Below are 25,990 nucleotides of genomic sequence, written 5' to 3'. Positions count from 1 at the left end.
ATGTATGTGAGAAGGATTGTTTTTATAGCTAGCAAAAAATGCAAGCCATTTTATTCTGGAGTCCTAGTTGTTTTCTCTATTGTAGGGAAGAGACATTGCTTGTTTTTTCCTCAATCAAGGTTGCTATTATCTCATACAAGTCTCTCTTGAATGCATCTGACTTGTAGCCTCCCAGTAATAGAATTTGTAGCTTCTGAGTTCATCAGCCACCCAGCTTCTTGTGCAATCTCCCACATGCATCCTGTCATCCTTCTCTCCACCCTTTTGTCATCCTTGACAGGCAGCAAAATAATTCTTAAGTATTGGAGGACATTCATGAATATCTGATGGTGGAATGTTACTTTGATAGGTCCAAGGTGCAGAAATTTATTCATGTTTTTGGATAGCAAATCTGGGATGTCCTTTTTTTTTTTACAAGAATTACAGTGAATTTAAGATGAATACCAAATGAAGTTCAGTTGGTGTTCATCTTTACCTAACAGAAAAACTGAAAAACAAACAAAACCCACTGAAAAAGAAAATATGCTGCTAAAAGTTGCATGCGAAAGCATTAATTACATCTTTTTTTAAAAGAGCTTATTTCAGGAAAATTTGCATTTAAAAAGCCTGCACTGGGGAAATCTATTGTCAAAGAATAAAAGCAAGGTAATTTGTATTAAAATTGTTTCTTCCAATTCTTGCGAATTGAACAATTATGCAATTTTCTATGGGATCTTTTAAAATAATAAATCTGGGAAACAAACACCCAGATATAGTAGAGTGGATTTTTAAAAAGTGGGATTGCACTGACAAAAGAACACAGAAATTGGAATCAAACGCATAGATTTTCAATACTTTTAGCAAAATTCTTCTTCTTCCTCTTCTTGTTATTGAATATTACATATATTCAGATTGAGAACATGATTCCCGTATCCAGGCCTAAAACAGAATTTTTCTAAAACTGAAAGGGATCGAGACACCTGGAAGCAGATCTATAGGTAAAGATGCAGTCCAGAGTAAGTTATTATCCCTGAATTCCACTACTTGTATATATTGCATATCTTTATTTACTGTATGGAAAAAACATCTGGAAGAGAACATAGCAAAATCTTTAATTGCATTTGCATGATTTGTACAGGTGTGTCAAACTGGTGGTCCGTGAGCTGGATGCATCATGTGCAGGCCACACCCACCTCTGTCCTGCAAAAAGAAAATGTCACGATACATAACACAACAACAAGAGTTTAACTCCTGTGATTTGGGGACCTAGAACTTTTGCTCACTTGTATAAACAATTTGTGGTGCTGTGTAACTAATTAGCAAGTGGGGCCTTTGGTAAGTAGTACAAGTTTTACTTTAAGATGGACAGTATTTTATAAAGCAATCTCTAAGTTATGTAAAATAAAGGTAAACGGTTTTAATATCCAACAGAACTCATTAAAAGACAAATATATGAGAAATATGCCTCGGCAGAGCATTTACTATACAAAGGAAATGTCATCCTCTCTTTGAGACTTCCCCAGGGATGGGTTCCTATACTGTTCGGTACTGGTTCGCTTTACTCATGCGCGCACCAGCCACATGTTGCTGGCACATGCACAGTTGACTAAATATTGTTCTGTGCAGCTGCAGAAACATGTCGGCAACGGCATAAGAGATCAGGAAACTGGTTTGTGGGTGTGACAAACCTGGGTCACTGCCGGTTTTGTGATCCAGGCTACAATTCCACTACCAGTTCAGCCAAACCGGGCCAAACCACGAGCTCTGAACTCCCCCAAAGCAGACGGACTATTTAAAAAAAAAGGATTTGGGAGTTTCCTATAAACTTGGAAAGTTTCCTGACTGAGAGGAAAATCTGGCTGAAGTTCAGACTGCTGTAATATCAGATGAGTTCCCGAGTCTACTGTGCACTTATTCACTAACTTGGTTAATTCTGACTGTCAGGTATGGGACGATATCAAGAGAATGCACATTTTACACTAAGCTGTTGAAAATGTGGAAAGTCCTTTTCTTTCTTTTTTTACTCTTGCTTGGATTTTTGTTGCAGAAAAAAGCACCCATTGCCACTGCTCTGCCATTTCAATACTCTGGCACTGTTAAAATACAATTATTTTTACAGCTAGTGACCCAAATCTTTATTTGTTTATTTAGTTACTTGCTTATGGGGATTACATCCAATTCCAAAGGTAGTTGAATCTGAGTGGCTCTATTTAAAACATTTCAGGGAATGCTATTCACAGTTTAGCTGCCATGGACACATTTTGGAAGATTTCCTTAATTTCATGGTTGAGAAAAAGCACACTAGATGCCCTTGCACACTAAAATATATCAGTGCAACTTTTTAAAAACTGAGTAATACAAAATAATCATTTCAATGCCTCAATCTGTGAGATAGGCAGCCATATACATTTGATAAATGGATTCATTTCCATATTATTTCTTCCTGTTGCTGGTATCTTTTTGGGTGTGGGTGTGTGCATGTGCTTGTTTAGAAAATGAATCCTTTCTAAATTGGAAATTTGAGGAATGGACTTTTCTTCTGCTTGGAATTCTGGAGGTTATAACGCCAACAGATATGAGGGGCTCTTGAAGGCAAAAGCTGCCTTGCACTTCATAGTTTGCCCTCACAGTGATGGTTTATCTTTCATTTATTCATTTACTATATTTTTATCCTGCATCTATTATTTTGGAAGTAACTCAAGGTGGTGAACACACCTAATAATACTCCACCGTCCTCCTATTTTCCCCACAACAACGACCTATAAGGAGAATTGCGTTGAGTGAGAGTGACTGGCCTAAAGTCATCCTACTGGCTTTTGTGTCTAAGGCAGGGGTGTCTGAGGAATTCTGGGAGTTGAAGTCCACAAGTCTTAAAGTTGCCAAGTTTGGACACCCCTGGTCTAAGGCAACACTAGAACTCACAATTCCCTGGTTTCTAGACCAGCACCTTAACCATTACCCCAAATTCTTATTCCCTACTTTACACTCCAAAGTAGCCTTGCTGATACTAATAACATGGTCCATGTTAGGTAATTCTCTCTACATTACTGTTTCCAGAGTATGCTGTACTCTCAGGTGGAAAAATACGGATTAATTTAAATCATAAATAGGCTTTCTCTCTCACTCAAATGACTGAGTTTTCTATAAACCTTCTAACATCCAATCCGGAGGTGGGTTGCTGCCGGTTCAGCCTGGATCGAGTGAACCAGTAGTAGCAGTGGTGGGATGCTCTACCCACCCTCCCAGATGATTCTGCGCATATGCAGAAGTGTCGTGCGGGAGGGCGCCCGAACCAGTAGTAAACAAATTGGCAACTCACCACTGATCCAATCTTTCTTTAATAAAGTAGCATTGATGCTACAAAACATTGGATTGGTAGCAATCAAGCTTGCAAGAGAAGAGGGAAAGTTTGTTTTTCTTTTAGGATTACAATATTGTAGTGATTTGTTAAATTTATTCAAAGTAGTTTCCAGAAATAAAAATAAACCAGTTTAGATTGGACCATCTCCAAAGACCACTTGAAGCTTAATCTTTCCATTTTAAATAGTGAAATAATTTATGTAAAGTCCTTTGAATCCTCTAAAGTGCTATACAAAGGCTCTTTACTATTATGACAAGTGGGACTTGCAACTAAAAGTTGTGTATGGAGTGCTTGTGTTCAGGATCCTTCACTGAATTGCTCTTCCAACTCATGATGTAAAATCCAGGCTAAGGGTTATAGTTTAGGGTATCGCATTACATAGTACCCCTGAAGATAAATATCTTAAATTTTTCCTAACTGTTGAAAAAAATAAGGGAGAAAGGGGAAAACATAATCAAGAGTCTATGCTTTAGTCTGTAATTATTTTTAAGAGGTGTGATTTTGAGCAATAAAATGCATTTAGGAAAGGAACATTCAGTTATCAAAAAAAAGGAGTGGGGAGACCCAGGATGCAAAATAATACAGATGGTTAAAACAACAAAACTGTTTTATGAGGATGATTGCAGACATGCACTTTAGTAAATACAGCACTGAACATCACATCATTGAAACTGGTCCTGAGAAGGAGTACAGAACAGTACATAAAGCCCATATTTTTATCTCTTCCCCTTGGACACACTGAAATAGCTACCTTGGGCTACTGATTTGTTGGATCAGGAAAGGACGATTCACTGGGTGTACCTATCAGTAGTCTATGCACACAAGTGTTCTAATATAAGCTTTTATTTAACAGAAGTGTTTGCTTAAATGGAACTCTGGAGAACAACTGTGAAGTCTCAGGAACAGATGCAGCTGCTTTAAAAAGTCGCAGACAGATGCTGTGGTGGAGCCTTTATTGTCCTAGATCTCAAAGCTTTGCATAATACAGTTTTTCCACATTCTTCCTCAGCAACACTTTTTTATTACGCAATCAAGACCCAGTCAAAACAATCTATGGCACTCACAATTTATTGGCACAGAGCTACCAACTAGACAACATGTTAGTCTACTGTATTTTATGAATCCTGATGGCTCCATTTCTAACTTGCAACAGGAAGATACTGTTGTATCTGTCATACTGTCATACATATGTATGAAGCAATATCTGTATGAATATATGCCTTATGTTTTCTCCATTTCCATTTATTGGGAAGTAAAAAAAGGAAATATGTGAAGGTATAGGACATGGGTATCAAACTTGCGGCATCACGATGCCATCAAGATGCCATCACGTGAGGTTTCACGATGTTTTTTTTCCCTTCGCGGAGCTGGGGTGGGTGTGGCCTGCGTGTGATGCATCCGGTCTGCGGGCTGCCAGTTTGACACCCCTCATATAGGAAGATATTCCTGCCTATAGAGTTGTTATTTCATTCAAGCAAAAGCTTCCTAATTAGTTTCTGTTAATGCAGAAAATAAAATTAAAATCAAAATTTAAAAGCAATAGAAAAACAACAACTATTAACCATACTTAACTAGGGAGGCAAAATCTTCTTTGATTTGAATTTGTTTCCTGGACATTTCACACCATGCAGCTTTTAATTTTCTTGGCAATAGTATCAGATAATGACCTTTCACTGCATCTTTCTGATTTTTTTTAATTTTAAATTTTTACTTCACACGTAAGCTGAATCATCTGATGATCATCTGTGAAAAGAGTTGAAATGTTGAATATTCATCCAGGTTTAAGTCTTCCTTCAACCACGGAAGCTCATTGGGTGATTTTTGGCCAATCACTTTCTCATAGGATGATGGTTGTAGGAAAAGTGGGAGGTGGGAGGTGGATAGAAATCTAACAAATTAATGATGTTATTTATATCAATTGCCTCCCTGTTTTAGCTTTGAAATGCTGTTACCTTCAAAGATAGCCATGATAAAAAATATGATCAAAACTAGTAAGGTGTTTTGAATATTGCTTAACCCAAATGTTAACAGATTGTTCTATGTCAATAAGTATGGAATAAGGAGTTACAGGAGAGTGAGACCATGATGAACAGATGAAGACTGCAAGATTTCAGACAAAATAGTCCAGCAATTTTTGAGTTATATTTCTTTAAAAAGTGATTTATTAAAGTAGTCAAAACATTCTGCTTTTTGCTAAGATGGATAAAACTTACATGAATGCTAGAACAGTAATATAGTGTAGGAAGTTATCACCCAGCCCTCTCCCAGAAAAATGAAATATCCTAGGACAGCGATGGTGAACCTTTTTTGGCTCGCATGCCATAAGTGCGGGGAGCGCAGGGGGGGGGTCATGTGCGGGTGTGCCACACCCATAGTGCAATGCGCGGCCTACAGTGCTCATGCGCACACTACAGGCACTCCCCCTCCCATTTTTACATGCTTTTTTCGCCCTCCCCAGGCTCCAGAGGCTTTATAGGAGCCTGGGGAGGGTGAAAACAGCCTCCCCCGCCCCCGGACACCCTCCGGAGGCATCAGCGAAGCCTCCAGACAGTCCCTGAAGCCTTCCGGTTTGCTTGGAGGATCGTTTTGAGCGCTCCAAAGGCTTCAGGAACTGGCCAGAGGCTTCCTTGATGCCTCCAGAGGGCTTCCTGGGGGCAGGGGGAGGCTGTTTTCGCCCTCCCCAGGCTCCTATAAAGCCTCTGGAGCCTGGGGACGGCGAAAAATGGCTTTAAAAAAGGGTGAACCATAGGTTCGTCATCACTGTCCTAGGATATATTGAAATGGCAGAATATTACATTTCCCTGGATGTGAAAAGGAAGAAACATGTTTAAAGAGATAATAGCTCCCTGCAGCTTTCTGCCCCCACCCACTTTGTCAATGGGCCATTAAGAAGGCCAAGCCAGTCCCTTTACATAGTAAAGAGTTTTCCCCTTCAGCTCCAGGGGGATGGGATTAAGACATAATATTGGCCCTTTACTCCCCACATGGCATCTGAGAACTCAACCAAACCTGGATTCAAAATGCAGCCTAGAGAGTTGCCCCTGCATGGCCCCATGGGAGTCTGACAACCAATCAGAATACAAGATCAAGATCAAAGGCCAGAGAGGGCATAAAACTAGGGACTTTCAGCATCTCAGCCCTTCTCTTCTTCTCCCCAACATTGAAGCATGTGATCACCTTTTCTGTTCAGGACTCAAGCCATGTGGTCCTGTCCACCATTAAAACCATCTTTCCAAGCAGCCCCCATGTGTCCAGTGTCTTTTTCCCCACTTGGAGCCGAACCCAGAAGGACATTTCTTCCAACAATTGATGACCACAAAGGGACTCCAAGCTAGCCCAACCAATGGATATGGTCCAGGTAAGCCTCCCATGCCGGCACAGACCCCATTGAATCTGTGGGTGGACTTTATCTTGGCCTTAACCATTTGGATGTAGGTTTTAAAGGGGTTTTGAGTTTGAGCTCAAAGGCTGCCTAGAAAGAAGGTGAGTACCTCTAAATTTTAATTCTCTAAAATTTAATTTTAAAGCATGGGAAATGTGTGTATGCCTGCATGTGTGTGACTAGTGTGTGTGAAAATGGATGGAAAAGTGAATGAAATTTTGTTGTTGTTGTTGCTGTTTTTGTCCTGTGAAAGCAAAAAAGCAAATGCCCATTTTGCGTAATGAGAGAGGAAAAGAGGAGGTGCGCATACCCACTGATGACAGAACCCCAGGACTCGAAAACTGTTGGAAAGTCCCTGCGAGTAAGGGTGCGAAAAATCCTGTGTAGAGGGGCATGAAGGTTCCCATGGTGAGGAACATGAAAAGTCCCTCTGTAGGGCGCGAAAGAGTTCCCTCCGTAGGGCAAGAAAAAGGGTGTGAAAAGGTCCTCTAAGGATGCAAATTTTGAAGCGGGGAATACAAAGCGGCAAGCCTGGCTAGGACGAAGTGAGCCTCACATCTGAGCAGGATCATGGGAAGTGGTAGCTCAAGGGCGGCCACAGAAACCCCCCTAGGAGAGCTTTTGGGGGCTTGGGACGAAAAGCAGATGCCCGTCCTGGCCAGTATGAAAAAAAAGGAAAGCAAGAAATATGTAAGAAATGGGCTTTGCTGAAAGATGATACAGGAGAACTAATTTGGCTACATAAAGGTACTTAAAAGAAAAGGGAAAATGTTGGGGTTTCTTTTTTCTCTTGTCTGTTTGTCTTTTTCTCTGTCTTCTATGCAACCACATTGTTTGTTTGTTAAGATTTGTGCCTTCCCTAATTTAACAGATTTGTGCTGGGAATGACTAGGATGTGTAAACCTGAGAGTTCTCTCCCCCCCCCTTATTTTCTCCTTGTCCTTGTGTATATGTGTGTCTAGGTCTTTGTGCACCCTCAAGGTAATTGTAACTAAGATGTCTCCAATCCAAAAAGACAAGAAGTTTAAAGTGTTTAAAGAAAGAAAAGAGTAAACTGGCAGAAATTGCCTTCACTCAGTTTGTTGGGTCTAGAAAGCTGAGTGAAGGGGGAGGGGAATCTTTACTTTATGTTTGTTTACCCAACAATAACAGAGTAAAGAAAAGTATTTTTTTTCCTTCCTTCCTTCCCTGTACCTCAAAGTAACAACCCAGGAAATGTTTTAAGTTCATTTACAAGAGAAGTTTCTTCCTTGCAGTTATTGTGTGTTTAAATGATTTTACCTGTTCATCTCTTTCCTGAACCATGTGAATCCAGACCCCATTTCTCCTTGTGTGATGAGAATGGGGAGTTTATTTTTAGGTATTTTCCCTTTTGTTTTTCTTTTTGTGCACTTTTTATTCCCCCTCCCCTTTCTCTATTTTCTTTTCTTCCTACTCTGCATTATCTTTTTCTATAGCAGTTAATCCTTTTAATAAAATTATTCTTTTTAAAAGCGTATCAATCCAAAAGTGTGAGGGAAATTGAGGTTTGTGGCTGGTTAGTTTCAAGATGTTAGAGCTGAGAAAGCAAATGAAGCCCCAAATAACAATTGCTTTGCTATTCTAAAAGATATCGGATAGGAAAAGATTTTAATGAGATCATTAAACCTATTGGCCAGTTCCCACCATCATAGAGCTTCTTATACTTTTCACCATCCTCAATGTTTTTCATACATGTATGCTTTCTAATGATCACTAGCTGGCAATAAAGAGTTAAGAGTTTTCTCTATCTTATTGCTGCCATCTCATGGTCATTGGGATTTTTGCAGCCTAGATATGGTAGCTTTAACCTGTCAAATTTCCAGAGAAAGCAAAAACTGGACAAGTCCAGAACGTCAGAATAATGAGCCACTCTTAAATCACCTGATTTGATTCACTGCTTAGAATCATTTGGATTTGTCAATCTGCTTCAATTGGGTGATCTGATCAAAGTTTCATTGAATCAGAACACTACTTCAAAAAGCTTTACAGAGCCTACTATGAATCATGGAAGTCTTGAGGCTAGCTATCCTCAGAATTGCAATTTATAGTGATATTAAATCATTTTTTATCATCTCCTTCATTTACAATGATTTTCCATTTGAGATTAAAATGTAGATCTCATAGGTTAAAATGGGCCCATATTTCATTCTCTAGATAATATTTTCAAAAATCATTTGCAGTTATTATAGCATTATACCTTGTGGGTATATAAGATACAGGCTGAATTCTTTGTATAAAGTAATTGGCTGGCCTGGCCATCAGGCAGATAAGGCAGTTGCCTACTAAACCAATGATGTATTTCGTAGTCATGGATAGATAACCTTTTGGTGCCCGAGACCTATAGTTTAAAAAAGCAAACATACAAGCTTCAATCTAAGGCCAGAGTGCCCTAATAATGCAACAATATAGCTGGAATTTCTCTGACTACTATTTTTCAAAGAGTTTTTGAAGGATGGGTATTTTTTAAAGGACCATGTCAGGCTAATTGAAAACTTTTACAGCAGGTTTTTTTTGCTTTTGCCTTTGATTTGTTTCTCACTGAACACTAGGGGAATCGGTTGCCATTTATCAATGTCTTGCTGTTGAATTTTCATGGCAACATGCAATAGTTTGAGGGCCCAATGAAAAGGCCAGTATGCAGCTTATGGTTCTGACATCAATTCCAGAAAATGGAATAGGAAAAGTTGAAGTGAACCAATTGGGGCACACCTATCAAATCAGGTAGACTTCCTAATTAGGTTTCAATCACGCTGCTTTGCCTTGAATGTTGAGTTCAGTACAACTGCTGAAATCTGCTTGATTTCTTAAAAATTCTAGATTTGGTGGATTCAGTTCAAGAGAAGATAGTGTGGCGTGCATCCTTCTTAATGGTTTATCTTTCCAATTAATCTTCATTACATTTTTCCAGATTTCTTCATATAATCCTTTCTTTTTTATATATATCAGCTCACACATCATAATTCCGGTACACCTGATTGTTCATTTATTGCGTCAGTCATGAGAATGCCTTGTAACTTATTAGAAATTAATCGCCTAAGCAATAGCAACTGGAGCCCAGCAGAGAAATTATCATGCATTTTTTTTCCTTTTTGCAATTAGGTGAAAGGGAATTGCTTTAGAAATGATTCCAGGGAGAAAAAGATGCTGGAGAACTTTTTATAAGGGGAAAGGGGACTTCTTATTTTGTTATGAGGTAGCCAAAGGGTTCCATAACTTCATTGTGCCATCATTTTTCCAGTAGTCTCCTTAACTTTGGGAGTTTCCTGAGGGATCTCCTTCCATTTGCAGAACAGCTGAGACATCAGCTTCCTAGATAGAGATGGCCGTTCTGAAAGATATAACTCTTCAATTTCAAGCAGCATGCCAAGATTTGAAAGGGCAGGAAGAAAAGGCCTCCTTTTTAAACTCCTAAGACTTCTTTACCTGTTGTGCATGACTCTGTTATTGTTATACTACTCCAACCTAGCTTATGGTTCTGACATCAATTCCAGAAAATGGAATAGGAAAAGTTGAAGTGAAATGAAGTGAGGTGAGGTGAAGTGAAGTGCTGGAGGACTAACTTGCACAGGCAAAAAACAAAAACAAAAACCGGTGGTTGTTGTCAGTTGCAAAGTCGTGTCCTACCCCTAGCGTTCAGCAATTTCCAGTCAAGATAGAAGTGTGTTGCATTTGCCTGTCATGCATGTTTTAAGAGTGAGGTGTCTGATAGAAAGCAAAGGAACATTATTACATTCAATGCCACAGAGATGGTTAAATATAAAGGAATTAAAATTCAGACCTGAAAAGCTAAGCACCTTTAGTCCTATCCATGGAATAGGACTGGTATTGCTTTCTCCCAATTTTTGTTTGTTTATTTTTGTTTGTTTATATAATCAGGCTGGAGGCCCAGTGGCTCACTCAGTGGTTAAGATGCTGGGCTTGTCAGCTGGAAAGCCAGCAAGTGCTGTGCAATAGGGTGAATTCTCAACCTTGTCCCCAGCTTGTCCCAACTGTCAACTTAGTAGTTTGAAAGCATGCAAATGTGAGTAGATAAATAGGTACCATTTTGGTGGGAAGGTAACAGTACTCCATGATGTCATGCTGACTGTAACTTCAGACAGCTCTGGCTCAATGGCCTTGAAATGGAGATGAGCACCATACCACATAGTCAGCAAAGACTAGCAGAGTAAAATACGCAGGGATGCCTTTAACTTTTTATTATATAACCAGGCTCCTTATGAACAAACTTATCAAGTTGGATAAATTCCTGCAAGAAAAAAATGTATCATAAACAAACCAAATTTTCACCTACCTTTAATTCTCATAACCAAGTTTCAGATGAAATTCAGAGTGGCAAACATTATTTTCGTGACAGAATTTGCAGTTTCTAAATGCATGAAATTTATGCTGCTTCTAGAGCTGTGATGGGAGGTTAAAAGAATCGTGTAGGGCCCTTCTTGATATAAAGCAACTGTTAGATTTTGAAAAAGCTAGATGAAATGAAAAGTAAATAAGGAAGAAGTACTTTGACATAAAGTCAGTTAACATCCTGGAACCAGCACCAGAGACTCTTTCGAAAGGGAGAGTGTTTGCAAAAGGAGATAATGGGCAATGAGATTTTTTGGGATTTGAACACTTTCTGCTTTTTTCCAAGGTCTACTGGTATGATCGTGGTTGGTTGGTTGGTTGGTTGCCTGTTTGCTTGCTCATTTGATCTCACACTTCAACATACTGTAGGAAGTTAAAACCCACCCCTCCCCTAGAAAAATAAAATATCCTGGGAAATATGGAAAATGAAGAATATTATATTTCCCTGGATAAGAAATGGAGAAACATGTTTTTAGATAGGAAGCAGACTCACTCTTAATAGCCCCCACCTTTGTCGATGGCCCATTTAAAAAGCCTGGACCAATGTATTCCACATAACAAAGATCTCCTCCTTCAGCTTCAGAGTGATGGGATTAAGGCATGATAGTATTAGCCCTTTATCAATATCACCACAGGGCACCTGGGAAGAAGCAATGCTCAGCCAAACGTGGACCCACAGCCTATAGAGTTGCCCTTTCATGGCCCCATGGGAGTTGGACAACCAATCAGAATACAAGATCAAGATCAAAGGCCAGAGAGGGCATAAAACCAGGACTTTTAGCATCTCTCTTTTCTTCACGCAACATCTGGAAGTATGTGATCCCCCTTTTCTGTTCAGGAGCTCAAGCCATGTGATTCTGTCCACCATTAAACCATCTTTCCATGCAGCCTCCATGTTTCCAGTGTCTTTTCCCCCACTTGGAACTGAACCCAGAAGGACATTTCTCCCAACAGTACTTAGTTATGATGGTTTTGGCATATATTATTTCTATAGTCCATTCCTCAACAAAATCATCATACTATTACTTGCAACATCTACAGTATATTAAGCTGATGAGGCAGGCAGCTGAATGTGAAATGGAATGAAATTATGTAGGCAATCGAACTAGGTATGATTATATACTTAGTTCTTAGAGAGGAATCTAGTCTTGAAGCATGGAGCTATAGCTCTTTGCCTGCCATATTCTAATATGATATGCACTCTTGCTCTCTCTTTCACCATACAAACATGCACACAGACACACAACATCCTTATATATTGGAAGCAAATCTGGTACTGCCTCTAATGGAGTTTTCCTCTAAAAGTAAATAAAACTCTCTCTGTGGCATTCGTCTTATGTGGAGAAGATATTCCAAACTACAATAGAAGCTTGTAAAGCTGAAGCTAAAGGCTGAAACTTGTCTCTTTCCATCGACACCATTAGTATGATGTTAATCTTCACTTTCATATAAACAAAGTCAACTGCCTAAGAGCCAAGCATATGCTCACCATCATATCCAGATAACCTTTAGACTCATTAAGACAAAACTTGCCCTCCTTGCTATTTTTTTCTCCGGGGACAATGAAGTAGCATTTATTCACTTTTTCCTTCTTGAAATGCTGTGAACAAGAAGGAAAAACACTGTTGGTTGTTTTTTAAAAGTCTTACAGATCTGGTTTTTTTCTTCCTCCTGGGCATTGGGCCAAAGCGAATAAGCCTGTCTGAAATAATTGGATACAAAACGAAGTGGGCTGGCCTCAATTGTGTCATATTTTTGTTTTGAATATTGTTTTGTACTGGTTGAATTCCTAGGTTGGCCACCCAGCGTTGCAATTTGCAAGTTTGCAAGATTAAATTTGGTTAAATGGTTGCATATCTGTAGCAATAAAAATCTCCTCCACCTTATTTCAAAAGAAGGGGAGAAAGAGGAAGAAAATCAAAGGCAGGGAGTGTATGCTTTGCATCAGTGACGTGCAGTGAGGTTTATGACTGGTGAGGCTGGTGACGTCATCAAACTGCGTGGTTGCTCCGATTGCACGGGCACAGCCCGACCGGAGAAATTTCTCTTCTCAGAAATGTCAGAAAGGGACAGGCAGGCTGCCACAGCTCCACTGAGAAGACATTTCTGAGAAGAGAAACTTCTCCTTTCTCCTCCTCCCCCCCCACTCCCTTCTAGCACTGATGATGTTACCTAGGCATTTTTTTGCATCGGGCGAGCCCGGGATCCTTGCAAGGGGAATGGGACCACGTGTGCAGGAGGCTCCTCAGCGCACAGCCTCAGATTAGCGTAGCCGCGGTCCCCTTCCCCTGCACACGTGGTCCCATTCCCCTCCTTCCTGAGCCAACATGAAGGGGACCGCGGCTGCGCTGATCTGAGGCTGGAGCTGAGGAGCCTCCTGCACACGTGGTCCCATTCCCCTTGCAAGGATCCTGGGCTCACCCGATGCAAAAAATGGCGAGATCGGCACACTTGGGGCTGCTGCTGCAATGTCCAGGGAGGCTAAACCAAGCCACGCGCCTCTCCCTGCCACTTTCGCGGCTTCCCAGAGTAATTTTTTTTTCATGATGAGAGCAGTGAGGCTCTGCCTCCCCTGCCTCCCCTGACTGCACGTCACTGCTTTGCATCCTGTCTTCTCCCCCTGGTGAAGAAGCCAATAAAACATTTTTAACCTAACCTACTGAGCAAGAGCTGCAGAAACTTCAAGTTTACACTTTTTAATAGTACCTAAACAATGGAATTTATAACAAACTGCCATGACATGGAGGCAGTGATGCAAATACTGAGATTGCATTCCTGAGTCAACATGTCATCATTTTCCCCTCTTCCCCATGGAAGTTCATGAAACTTAAAAGTTCAGGAAGCTGGGTTTTGTAGTGGATTCAACTACATTGCAATGAGCCAGGAAGAAAGCAACACAGCTCTGTGAGAGTGGAGATGGTCTAAGACAGAGATCCAGAGCTGTTTTTTCAAATGTGTGCAGAATCCTCAATCTCACAATTAGGAAGTTTCTTCTAATTCCTTGATAAGAATAAATTCAGATTGGCCATATGAATACATATGGACATATGAGGAACTTAATTCAAGTGGGACTGCTGACTTTGTGCAGCATTCATGATACCGCATTGTTTGGTCAGAAAGGACCTGAAATCTATCCACTCGGAAGGCCATTCTAGACAATTGTTAGTTTTCAAAAATTCTAGCTGTTGTTGGTATTCCTGCTCAGGATAGTGCTCTTTGTGAAGTCAGTTGACTTTTAAAAGTGCTAAATGCAGAATAAGACAAGATTTATTGCCATACCATGACTGTTTAAGAGTCATGGAGAGGCAGACATAAAGCAGTTTTCTTACTTTGTTTCTTATTTAAATTCTAGCCTTAATTTCTGTCAAAGTAGTTTTCTAACTATCTCAACTTTATTCTTCTTTTGATATAGGGTACAACAATGACTACAAACTGCTTCCATCTCATTTTACTAAGTATCTGAGAGGAGAGGAATGCAAACATGAATTTCTCATTTTAGTTGTTCTTTTGTACACCTTCAGTACATATGTAATGCATGCCCTCAGTTGGGTATTCCGAGAAGGTAAAGGCAAAAATCTCTGGTGGATCACAATGATTATTTTGCAGTTGTCACAGTGGTAAATCTTTCAGGAAAGTTAATATTTTCAAACTAATCCAGTATGTATTTATGGAGGAAAAGAAAAAAAAAAGTCACATTTAGAAAAATACAAAATGGGCTGTTTGTACATATATGGGAAAAGATACAAATGTGTATCAGAACTAGGGAAGCAGAAGATTGTGTATGAACACAAATGCTTGTTTCTTGTTTACATGAATTTGAGAAGAATCTGCAGAAAAGGAAGGAATCAAAAAAGATTAAGATGGCAGTCACAGCCATGCAATTGAAGCTTCACCCCTTTTGTATATGAACTGATGTTGCATGCATGTTCAAGGGGTCCTCTCATTTGTGCTATCATAATTTTTTTTTTTTTGACATGCTTCCTCTGTTTGCTGCTGCTGCAGAAACCAGGAGTACAAACCCAGAACATCAGATCTTAACTGATTGGTCTATATATTGTAACCAAACTCTAGCTGATACAACAGGGTATTCATAACATTCAAGGTATGTCCTACATAGCTCCATAGATAAAGTGTCCAATTGGATGATGTATTTGCTTCAGCTTGTCAGAACATTCCCCAACTAAACTTTCATTCACAAAACGGTCTCTACTAGAAAGGAAGTACAGAATATTTACTAATGTTCTCTTTCTTCAATAACCTCTTCTACCCCTAAAAATCAGAGATTGAAGAAGCCTGTAGAGCACCTTTATTTTTCAAACTTGGCAGGTTTAGATGTGTGAACCTCAACTTCCAGAATTCCCCACCCAGGCAAAATCCGTTCTCTTTCTGCTAAAGGCATTATCTACTGGCTCTTCATCCCATCTACAATTAGAACCAGCCTTTCAGTTTGAATAGCCTGTTTAGAATCCAAACCATAGACAGGTACTTACGTCTGACTGCAAGTCCATTTTCTTCCAAGCTTTAATTAAATCTAGACCAAACTTTAGACAATGAAACCACACAGAGGGTTCTCAGGGGTAGAGGAAGTTAAAATTGGCAGTCACAATTGCATGTATAAAAATTGTGTGCCTTTAGTTGTTTGGTCTGCGAGTGACCTGAAACCACTGTAGCTTTGGTATTCCTTGGTGTAAAAATCAGTTAAAAGCTGCATTTGTCCCACCTTTACATTGAAACTCTCATGTGGTCTTTTGAACACCAGGACAAGACACTTTGTTTTCCCAAAGCTTTAAAAATCATATCTTAATGTTGTTATTATTTTAAAACTTGAATTGCCATTTTTATTTGGAGTTTTACAAACAGCTTTCATGTGTATTTTCTTCCTTGTCGAAGTGTAAACTACTTCTGCATTAGACATCTTGGGAAGCAGCACGGACAAATTTTCAATAAACAAGGGAATACAGATTCAGCTTCAAGCTTTAGCCATGCTAAGGATATCTGAATTACAGTGTGTGCTCCTCTTGACTCTTAAATGCCAGTTGCTCAACCCCTGTTTATTCCAAAGAATCCTAAAAACACAAACTGAGAAGACCGGGTATATATAAAAAGCAGGTGAGGCTTTGATCACACCATTATGACCTTTATTTTGACTTGTTTTCACAAGTCTGGGCTAGGATATAAGCAAGGACATCACTTTAAATCTGTTGGGAGTACTGCTGTCCTACTAGAACAAGAATGATCTACAGTGCACCACCAGTCTGCAGCCTGCCAGCAACCAGGCCATGCAAGCAAACCAAGCCCCATTCACGCATAAGTGGGATTCAGGCAGTGCATGAAACCAAGCGCATCCAGACCTTGGAAAACTTTCCCTTCAGAGAACTGATCCCTGGCACCCAAAATGTACTGCGGGCTGTTGTACTAATATGTCGCCAGCTCCCAAAGGAATATCACCGGAGTTTCTATGCTGTGCAACACAACTCAGCCAAAAATTTCAGCCTGTTGCAGTTTCTGCTGTTGAACAGGGCCATGTGTTAGGACCTTATGGATCCGCAGAACAAGAACCACACTCAAAAAGCCACTAGCGTGGGCAAGAAACACACTAATACTTACTTCAGTCCATTTAATGCAAATTAAAGGAAGTGGCCATAAATAGGAAACAGTCTGGCTGGTAGACACTGCATCATTTCTTTACATTATGAGGGCAAAAGATGAGAGAGAATGATCAGGGGAAGAATCTTCAGACCTGTCTAATGTTTATGTTCCTCACTTGGCTTATTGTTATAAAAATGAGTCTTTGGCTACTTCCAGTTGTTGTTTTTGCTCCTCTTGGTTTTTTTTTTTGCCTTCTGCTACCAAATATAGGTTATATAGAAGTGAATCTTTTGTACCCTCATCTATTTCTTAATAAGTTCTTTCTTCAAAGATAATGAGGATCTATTAGCATTCACTGATAACTGCCCTAAACTCTTACTCTATAACCAAGACAATTACATTACAAGCCGTTTCCTTTTCAATGGGTCACTGTTACTTAATTACAAGTGTCTTTCAGCAGTCTGAAGCAAGGGCTCCTGCTGAATTCAAATCTCCAGCACTTTCTGTAAATAGTATTACTAAATAATATGATTATCTTGGAGATTTCTTAGTGATGGTGTTTTTAGAAAATCATGTGCAGCCTTAAAAGTTTGGGTTATAGTCTTTTGTTGCAGATATGTTAAAGAAGGTAATTAGCAGTCTCAGACAAGTGACTCCAATCTTTTTCACTTGCATCTCTTTAAATCACCCTAATGTCAAAACTCACAATAATTATACAAGGAGATGTGGGCAGGCTTCTTCACCTCCGATCTCATTGTGCTTAAAAATGACTGGCAATATTTACTTTAGAGAATCGTACCAGAGACATCTATTGAATTGAAACAGATTGTGAAGCAAAATGGGGGAATTTGAAACAAAGAATGCTCTTATGGAAAACATTACAATTAATTGTGTTGTTCTTTTCAAAGAAAAAATGGCTCCAAATGGAGAGAAGGGGAGCCACAATGTCTGTCTGTCTGTCTCTCTCTCTGTCTCTCCCTCTGTCTCTTTCTCTCTCTCTCTCTCACACACACACACAAACACACACACACACAAAGAAACAAACAAACACACGCACAATCTATCTGTATGAAACAGGATTGGGCCTGTTTATTCCCCCATAGAGGGACCTATTAACAGCACAAAATCCATCCCATTCCCAAAGTTTAGTATAATTTGTCTATAAAATTGTTATAAGTACACCTCTGCATAACATAGCACACCGGTCTTTCCTCGTCTCCCACTGTAGTCACATGCTTTCTTTCCTCTTTCCCTCTTACTTGTCTATCCTTCCTTCCACCCTCCCTTCCTCCTTCCCTTCCTTCCTGCCTCCCTTCCAGTTCCCTCCTTCCTCTTTCCCCCTGCCTGCCTGCCTTCTTTCCTCTTTCCCTATCCTCCTATCCTTCCTTTCTCCCTCCCTCCTTCCCTGCCTCCCTTCCAGTTCCATTCTTCCCTCCTTCCTTCTGCCTCCTTCCTGCCTGCTTGCCTTCTTTCCTCTTTCCCTCTTGCTTGTCTATCCTTCCTTCCACCCTCCCTTCCTCCTTCCCTTCCTTCCTGCCTCCCTTCCAGTTCCCTCCTTCCTCTTTCCCCCTGCCTGCCTGCCTTCTTTCCTGTTTCCCTATCCTCCTATCCTTCCTTTCTCCCTCCCTCCTTCCCTGCCTCCCTTCCAGTTCCATTCTTCCCTCCTTCCTTCTGCCTCCTTCCTGCCTGCTTGCCTTCTTTCCTCTTTCCCTCTTGCTTGTCTATCCTTCCTTCCACCCTCCCTTCCTCCTTCCCTTCCTTCCTGCCTCCCTTCCAGTTCCCTCCTTCCTCTTTCCCCCTGCCTGCCTGCCTTCTTTCCTCTTTCCCTATCCTCCTATCCTTCCTTTCTCCCTCCCTCCTTCCCTGCCTCCCTTCCAGTTCCATTCTTCCCTCCTTCCTTCTGCCTCCTTCCTGCCTGCTTGCCTTCTTTCCTCTTTCCCTCTTGCTTGTCTATCCTTCCTTCCACCCTCCCTTCCTCCTTCCCTTCCTTCCTGCCTCCCTTCCAGTTCCCTCCTTCCTCTTTCCCCCTGCCTGCCTGCCTTCTTTCCTGTTTCCCTATCCTCCTATCCTTCCTTTCTCCCTCCCTCCTTCCCTGCCTCCCTTCCAGTTCCATTCTTCCCTCCTTCCTTCTGCCTCCTTCCTGCCTGCTTGCCTTCTTTCCTCTTTCCCTCTTGCTTGTCTATCCTTACTCCCTCCTCCCTTTCTTCCCTCCCTCCCTGCCAGCAGCTCCTCCAGCATCCCAGCTGGAAGCAGCAGCACAACAGTCGCCGTTACCAGGGGCGAAGGGATGGCGGTGGCAACCGCCGCCCCTTTGTCCTTTCCCCAACAGCGGCTGTTGCGCTTCCGCTTCCAGACGGAATGCTGGCGGTGGAGCTGCTGGCAGGGAGGCGAGCTACCTGCATAAAGACGCCGCCAAGGGCATGGCAGAATATATCCCGGCTTGAAGTGGCAGCGCTGGGGACTGCTCAGAGACTCATCAGAGCCGCGGGCTGGAGCTGTGCAAAAAGTCTGCTTGGGCTGGGGGGGGAGGGAGGGAAGCCTGGGACAGCCATGCTTCCCTCCCTCCCACCCCCGCCCGAGCAGGCTTCTTGCACAGCTCCAGCCCGCGGCTCCAATGAAAATCCACAGTCCGAAGTGCTGCCACTTCCAGGCGGGATATATTATGCCTTGCCCATGCCGCCGCCGTTGCACCCAGATGGAAAGGGAGCCTTCGCGCCCCCCTTTACGGAGCCTCGCACCCCCCCAGGGGGGCGCGCCCCACTATTTGAGAACCGCTGCATTAAGGGAAGATATATTTTAAAAAAAATATCTCCAAAGAATATGTAATATGTAGTTGCCTTCTTTCATGATTGATCGGAGCAATTTGTAAGGGCAGGTGAGATGCATTTTGCCTTGTACATTGGTAATAATTCCTCAACGCCATCAAAAGCCCTAACTGTGACAGAGGACAAACCAGGGGGTGGAAAAAAAGTCATAGCAAATGATTCTGCGTAATATACAAAAGTAGACCGGAGGACAAAATCTAAAAGTTTACGCATATGAAGCAGTGAGATTTTTGAAATCTGAACAGAGAACTAGCTAATTGTGCTGTTTCAGCTAAATTGGTTCTATTTTGCTCTTTGGTTCCTTTTTTGAACCAATCTGTAAAATATATATTTACTCCCACTTTTTTTTCCAATTTCCCTTCCCACTATCACCATTAACTATGTGAGTTGGATTGGACTGACAAATAGCCCCAAATTCACCAGGAAGCTCTATAATTGATCTTAATCTTTGGCTACTTTAGTCCTACAACTCATTGTAATTACTCTGTTCAGGATTTCACATATTGATTCATAGAAATCTGAGATTCCTGAACTATTTTATGAACTCCAATTCAGTGTGACATGATTTTTTTCACTGAAGTGAATAGAATGAATGAATTAATTGAAAAACAAATCCATCCCAATGGCGTTTAGTTCTTTTATATAATTTTACTCAGATGTGGTTCCTTTACATTCAAGAAGTCTAAAGAATAGGGGCCAGGGTTATAACTTTGACTGTGGCTTAGTTTGACTGGGCTGCTAGGCATATAAAATCCCTAATCATACTTACTTTTCATCCCTAACTATTATCTGACTTTTGTAAACTGCATTGATCTTGTAAAACAGAGGTTTGAGTCAGAGCCAGTAAAATGTTTGTTGTCTTTTTAAAAAAATCTCCTGAATCTATTATCATTTTTTTTTAAATGATTTGTACTCATGGTACAGGATATATGGAACTGAGGCATTGGAACATTACATCCAAAACAATGTTTTATATTTTACAGATTGAATTACATGAAACTGTTTATTCAAAATTAAGTAATCAATTTCATTCCCATATGGCAACTGAAAAATAGTTTGCTATGTATGACAATTCCAAAGTGGAAAAAATCACAATAATTATACAGCCATCACACTACAGTAAAATATTATCATGATTCATACTTTTTTCTCATGTTTTTAGTTTCAGGATATTTTTTAATTGCAAATAAGTATCAGTTTTCTCCCTTCCCAGTGCAATTAAAATAAGTTATTTTGGTATATTAGTAACATGCCGTATACCAAATCATTGTATGCAGTGTATGGATTGCAGAGTTCTCCCATTTAGAATTGGTCTGCATTTTAGCAATGATGAGGAGAATGAAAATCAGTTCAGTAAGAAGTTCTTTAGAAGAACCATTTAAATAATTGCCTTAACTTTTTCAGTTTTTATTCCCTATCCAGAGTGATTCCCTTGATTAAAGCAGAATCACACCTCTTCCTCCATTAAGGGAAATTTGGCTAGATTTGATACCAATGTATGAATCTCAAAAGCCAGTTTGGGATAGGGGATAAGGTATCAGGCTGAAAAACTGGAAGACTGTGAGTTCTAGTTCCATCTTAGGCACAAATTCAGCTGGGTGACCTTGGATCAGCCACTCTTAGGAAACAGTTAAGGACAATCCATTTTTGAAAAATCTTGCCAAGAAAACTGCAGTTTAGTAGTTGGTCTAGTAGTCAACAATAACTTGATGAAATACACAAACATAAAAATAACCTTAAATGTAGAAGCAAAACAACTTGTTCAGTAATAAATGGGTTATTTTCTATACAATGCAATAACATTGCCTTTGCATTGAGTCCAACTCCCAGTGATGGTAAGGCCACATGGTAGAGACTTTTGGCAAGGTTTTTGGGAACCCCTCCCTAGGGCTGAGAGAATGGGACTGGCTTAAGGTCACCCAATTGATTTACTGCCTAAAACAGGACTAGAACTCAGTCTCTGGCTTTCTAGCTGTGTGCATTAACCATTACTCCAAACCTGTTGCCCAATGCTTCTTTCTGCCACTGTAAAATAAGCCCGTTTTGCTTCAGCATTTTTCCTCCTCACAAATGTCCCTGCAATAGAAGAAATAAAGAACTTGTTCCACTTTCAGAAGATGCTTCCATTTAATTTGGGATATTTATTTTTACTAGGAATTCAGGGCAGTTCATTTGGGTGGTTCTTTCTATGTTATCCTCATAACAATATCCTGTTTATTGTTATGAGGATAACAGATTAACAGAGTTGGAAGGGACCTTGAACTATAGATCATAACCCCAAGCAGGAAACCCTACACACCTGACAAATGACAGTCCAATCTCTTCTTAAAAGCTTCCAGTGATGAAGCTGCCACAACTTGCAAAGGCAAGCTGTTCCATTGGTTGATTGTTCTCACTGTCAGAAAATTTCTCCTTATTTCTAGACTGCATATCTCCTATTAGATAGGCTACATTGAGAGAGACCAATGTTTCAATATATCTAGCTAGCTTTCCTAACTGAAGCAGACTTTAGCCTGAATCCTTCCATTTCTAATTGAATTAATTAATCATTACATTACATTTCACTTGTAATTTGGAATAAGTTACAACATTTTGTGAATGTATACACACAGTTCATTTTCAATTAATTTTCAATGTGAAAACAATACAAAAAACATTCTTTCACAGCCTGCTTTTCATGAAGAAAAACTGAATACTGATATATAGTAATATTAGCCACAACAGATTTAAATCACATTATTAGTTCTGTTAGGAAGCTGGTATGCTTGTCATCTTTGTGAGACAACATACATTTCCCTCCTTTCATATATATCTGAGGGGGGAAAATCACTCTTTGACCAGATGGGCCATCAGAAATTTTCTCTCTCCTGTGGGTACAGGCAGATGGGCTCTTTGAATGTTTCCCTTGGTAGTTAAGCCTCAAGGAAGGAGTTGTCGGCTGTGAGCAGTGCAGTCAGCGTTCCAGTTTGCATACATCACAAGTAATGGATGTCTAAGAGAAAATGCACAACATGAATGCAAAACATATTCCGATGAACGAAGAGACTCCGTTTCCAAGCAGTGAGTGCTTTCTTGATGTTTCATTCTCATTATTTCTGCAATCACTGCTGACCTTCAAGGTCAGGTTGTTGCCTGACTCTTTCCCCATCACTTTTATTTCTTTTTCGCCTCATGTTATCATCACAACCTGCCTCAGGAAATGGAATCAAGTAGCAAGCCAGCTCGTTGTTATTCAGTGACGGTAAAGTGGATTCTCTGCACTTGGAGAATTTCAGATTTCAGGTGCTTTCTGCCAAGAAGCAATTGAAAGTTAATTCTAGCTTATGTCTGTAACACCAAATTCCACTTCCTCCCAAGTTATTTCATTACTTTACTTGTGCTCATTCTGCTTTCCCCTGAATCAAGTGCTTTGTTCTGTTGAATTCAGAGCATGATTTTGTAGTACATCTGCCTGCATTAACATGCTGTTTGAGCAGAGGGGTGGGGAGTTGTCCACCATTCAGAGATAGTGCTATTAATGCATGTCTTCTAGCAAAACGTCACTGCTAGCCAAAACATTTTACACACAACTGGTTTGAGAAAGCTATAATCAAATCATATGGATAATTCAAGTCTACATTCAGTCCTGGAAACTTATCCCTTGACTTTGGATCAACCACTCATCACCCCAATCTACTTCACAAAGTATTTAAAATGATATAAAATGGTAATTCCCACATCAAACTACCTTTACCTCCAGAAGAACAAGTGGGACATAATAACGACAATAACAACCACAACTACAACAATGTAAATTAATAGAGTGAGCAAGCAAAAATGTTTTGCATTTTTACCAATTATTTTTTTTATTGATTTACAAGTCATATTTTCCACTTTTTTCCATGTTTTTTTCCTTTTCCTTTTCAGATTAATAATGGCCACAACAAACCTTTCACCTAATTTGCAACAATAACATTAGCATTGAAACAGCACTGAAAAAAAATCTGAAGGATTGTGAAATGGAAGTGGAAAACTCAAATTATCTTTCCTGAGGAAAGAAAACTTCTGGAAAACCAGAAGGAAGATTTTGGCATGATATTTTTAAATATAATTTTAAAGTTATTCAAGAAGATGATATTGAGATGAATGCCTATATAACACACTGGGCCTAGGGAATAATTTATAGACTGGGCAGCTTCACATAATAAATAATCTGTTTCAACCAGTCTTTAAAGGTAGCAACCAACAGCTTCAACGGACAGCAGAAGGTAATTTGCACTCAAAATGGACCTAAAATCAATAGAACTGGTTCTACATATAGTTGATTAGTTGACTTCTGTAAGAAAATCAGTAACCATGTTACATATTGATGCTTCTAAGCCATCTTCAAAGGCACTCCTTAGGCATCTCTAAAGTAGGAATGAGACAATGGAAAACATAAGATGGCCAAACTGTGACAATGATTAATAGACCTTCTGGGCATTTACACCAAATCCAAGAAAATTCCAAAGCCAAGTATTCAATTTTTCATTTGTACCCTCAATTAGAATAATTTCCCCTCTTCTGTATAGCCTCAATTTACTTGGATTAAGCTTCACCTTGCCTCATTTATCAAAAAAAAAAAAAAAAAAAAAAAAAACCTGCCTTCAGATGTTTGTTGTAAGCTTTTGTGGCTGCCCAGGATCTGGCAGATGGAAATGCGAAGAAGAACTGTGTGATTAGTACATTGATAGTGTTTGAGTGGCAACCTGCTTGTGACTTCTTTCTTTCAAAAGTTTTTAAAGAATAGGAGAGAAAATTTGGACGCCAGAAGCCAAACCCCAGGGATGAGGAGGAACAAGTGCTTTTCCACTTATGCTTTCTGGACTGTTCCCATCAAAAAATAAAATAAAATTCAAGTAAACTTCACATGATGCTCCTTGATTGCATTCCCTAGAAAGGTATCTTGGCTGGGATATCGAAAGGGATATTAAAATGCGGAGATTACTAACAGAGGTGCATTCCTTCAAGGACAAGCCAAACCAAGACAGTGAAAATGAGAACGGAATGTGCCTTATGGTTATGAGAAAGAGGTTACAGAATCTGAAGCCTTTTAGCTAGGAGAACACTTGGAGGTGAAGACATGATAGATAGGTAGAATATATAGCAATATGGAGAAAGTGAATATGGATGTTTTCTCCCTTGCTTTTGTCACATTACAACTTGGAATCTTACAATAGTGTATGTAGCTCCACCTGGATAGATAAAAGGAAGCACTGCTTTGTACAGCATAGGCAGAATAATGGCTTTCTATGATGATTTAAATGGGAACAAACAGCAAATTTGGAATTTTGCAGTAATCATGATAGAAAAAATGAAAGATAAAAGCAAGCTGCATTAGTGTCAAGTACAGAAATGGAAGGTGGTAGATTTAAAGGATAGGGAGAGAACTTTATTATTGAATTTCTCCCAAAGATGGTATGTCTAACTGTTTTACAGACCTCACACTTCAGAAAAGCTTCTAATCCTGACCTGTTGTACAGCGAAATCACCCCAATTTTTATTTAATGAAATAATCATCTGCACAATTTTCTGTGACATCACATCATCTTGACTGTGTCATACAAAATTAGGTGACAATTCCACATTAAGTGGTTCGTGTAGAGGTCTCCTTTGAATAGGCAATTAATCAGAAAGAGACATGTAGCATTTCTTTTTCTTCACACGCAGGATGATAAAAATGTCCTCCATATAAAACAGGCAATACACTATAAAGACAGAATTTCCCCCATTGATAACTGTGCATTTTTATATTTGAAAGTAAACCATCTAGCAAGGGCCTTTAATATTTCACAAAAGACTCACTTCAAAGCAAGGAATTGAAGTGGGTTTTACATGATATAAATCCCTGTTTCACCTTGGGATTGAACTAGATTTATGTTTTGATGTTATGATATTGCCCAGAAATCAATATTTTTATTAATAAGGTACTTCAGTTTTAACTAACAATGTGTGTCAGCCACTGGATTCAAATTTGACCACTTCAGAGAGCTGTCTCCCTTCCAAAGTGATCTGTTCTGAATCCTGGCTTTTCAGAAACCCATGAATGACTCAATGATGAAGAAAGATAGACACTGTATCATTGACTCTGCCCTCTTCTTTGAAAGATGCTGGGTTGTGATGCGTAAGGGTGAGTAGCGGAACAATTGATTGATTATTCTACATTTTAATACAGCCAACTCTCCTGATCAGTGCAAGAGTCAAATTAAAGCATCCAGAGAGAACCCATTACTTTCTTAGTTCAGACTGAAACAGCTTCTAGGAAGAATGGTAACCTACCCTTCTTCCTGCCGAGCCTACCTGTGGCCTACTCAAACCAGAGCAACTGCTTTATTTCATTGAAACTAAGCTAGTCTCCATTCTGGTTTGCTGCTACAGCTACCCATTTCTGATGGATTGCTTTATGGTAACTGTGGAATGTTACATTGAGAAGTGACTACAATATCTATCTGCACCAAGAATCACTAG

The sequence above is a fragment of the Natrix helvetica genome, assembly GCF_964273705.1.
Source record: "Natrix helvetica genome assembly, chromosome: 2".
In the NCBI taxonomy this organism is placed as follows: domain Eukaryota; kingdom Metazoa; phylum Chordata; class Lepidosauria; order Squamata; family Natricidae; genus Natrix; species Natrix helvetica.
The sequence above is the reverse complement of the archived record's forward strand: the minus strand, read 5'-3'. Positions refer to the sequence as shown.